General features: G+C 43.7%; 1 pseudogene; it reads left to right on the top strand.

Annotated features, from left to right (window-relative positions):
* The first annotated feature begins 252 nt into the window (after nt 1–252).
* Nucleotides 253–860, top strand: LOC125410673 (proteasome subunit alpha type-6 pseudogene; annotated as a pseudogene).
* Nucleotides 861–2,413: the final 1,553 nt, after the last annotated feature.

The raw sequence follows: 2,413 nt of genomic DNA, 5'->3' as shown, positions 1-2,413 counted from the left end.
CCACTAAACTCAAGAAAACAAATGATCCAAAGTAAAAAATGGGCTATGGATCTGGACAGAGAGCTCTCAGAATAAGAAATAAAAAATAATTAAAGAAAATCTCAAAAAGTGTTCAATATCCTCAACAATTAGAAAAATTCAAATGAAAACCACTTTGAAAATAGTCTCACCAGCCATTACTTCCAGGAGGGGTTTGTGTGCCTGGAGTGTGTGCTACGGGGTGCATTTTGTGTTTGAAATAGAGGGTACTCCATGTCCTGTGGGTCCAACACCGGTTTTGACCGCCACATTACTATTTTCTCTCCTGAGGACTGACTCTACCAAGTAGAATATGCTTTTAAGGCTATTAACCAGGGCGGACTCACATCTGTGGCCGTCAGAGGAAAAGACTGTGCAGTAATTGTCACGCAGAAGAAAGTACCCGACAAATTACTGGATTCCAGCACGGTGATCCACTTGTTCAAGATAACTGAGAACATTGGCTGTGTGATGACCGGGATGACAGCTGACAGCTGACCCCAGGTACAGAGGGCACGCTATGAGGCAGCTAACTGGAAATACAAGTACGGCTATGAGATTCCTGTGGACATGCTGTGTAAAAGAATCGCTGATATTTCTCAAGTCTACACACAGACAGAGTCAACCAGCTTCCTAGAAAAAAAAAATTGAAGAAGAAATTTGATTGGACAGTTGAACAAACAGTGGAAACTGCAATCACATGCCTGTCTGCTGTTCTGTCGATTGACTTCAAGCCTTCAGAAATAGAAGTTGGAGTAGATACAGCCGAAAATCCTAAATTCAGGGTTTTCTCAGAAGCAGAGATGGACGCTCACCTTGTTGCTCTAGCGGAGAGAGACTGAACGTGGTCATCACTTTACCAAATCCAGGATGCCACTTGCCTGTGTGTTTGACGACAACAAACCAACATCACAGAGGCCCCTGGGTTGAAGATGGACCCTCTCCCACTGCTGCTGCCACTGAGCTGGTTAGGACTGTATAAATAAAACTGCTTTTGGGGGAAAAGAAAGAAAATAATCTCCCCCAGTCAGAACAGCTAAACTGCCGAGAAGAACTGCCAGCAAATGCTGCTGATGATATGGGAAAGGGAAGCCTCATTCACCGTAGGTGAGACAAACTGCCGTTGCCGCTCTGAAAATGAGCGTGGAGAAGTCTCAAAAAGCTAAAATGAAATCTACTAGAGGACCCAGCTATACCACTCCTTGGCATATGGCCAAAACGTCCTATTCCACAGACACGAGCTCAGGCGTGTTCTCGGTGGCCCTAGTCATAATATTGGGAAATGGGAACAACCTAAATGTCCTTCAAGTGATGAGTGGATCGTGAAAATGTAGTACAGACACACTATACCACAGTACTTGTCTGTAAAAAAGATGAAAGTATTCAATCTACAGTGGATGAAACTTGGAATATTATATTGTGCGAGATAAGCCAGACCCAGAAAGACAAATGAAGCGTGGTCTCCCTCATGTGAGGCTCCAAGCTCCAAATCTTCAGATGGAAGCATGTATCCTGGAGTAACCGCAGGAACCAGCAAAGCAAAAAGGGACCATGGAGGGGGTAGCACTAAAGAACAGCAGTACACAAATGAGAGAAATGGGAAAATGTGGTCTTTAATTGCGGAGTGGAGAGGGGGGTCATTAAAGAAAGAGAGAGAGGGTAAAACAACACTAAGGATGTCTGGAAAAAAAAGGAATTGTTTACCTAAAATTACACATAATACATCTAAGTCTATGTGTATGTGTATAAGCATGCATATACATGCTTAGGATATATAAGTGTGTGTGTGTGTGTGTGTGTGTGTGTGTGTGTGTGTGTGTGTACGCGCGCGCGCGTGCGCATGTGCACGAGCACTTAGACTAGCTTAGGAAAAATATATTTTCTAAGCTCAGTTATCCCACTCGGGCTGACAATGCTCCCCCCAAGAGGTATAGACTATATAACAAAAACCCCAATATCAGGCATGAGAAGCCCCATTTCAAGTTGTTGGCCAGGGCAGTTGGAGAGAGTGCGAAAACCTGAAAGTCGTCAGGCTAATGTTGCTGCTTTCAGTGGCCTTCGAGAAGCAACAGTTAGTCCGCATTGCTGGAAACGTGACACTTCACACACAGGACTTGCAGAAATACCACTGGAACTGACATGAAAGCCCCGCTCCGCAAAGACTGGCTTTCATAGTCTCCAAAGGTGCTGTGTAAGCTGCCAAGGGGGAAAAGAAATCAATAGTTCTAGCCAGCTAGAACTCCTTCGTGCATTGGAACCACAAGCAGTAAAGTGCACTTTTTCAAATATACTAGGAACACTTTTCATGATAGATCACATATTAAGACAAGAAGCATATCTCAGTGAATTTAAAAACTAAATCAGGTCCATTGCCCACTACTTTATTTAAAAGTGG

This window comes from Myodes glareolus, chromosome X (genome assembly GCF_982192425.1).
Source record: "Myodes glareolus chromosome X, mMyoGla1.1, whole genome shotgun sequence".
NCBI lineage: Eukaryota > Metazoa > Chordata > Mammalia > Rodentia > Cricetidae > Myodes > Myodes glareolus.
Note: the sequence above shows the minus strand (reverse complement) of the source record. Positions and strands in the feature narration are given on the sequence as shown.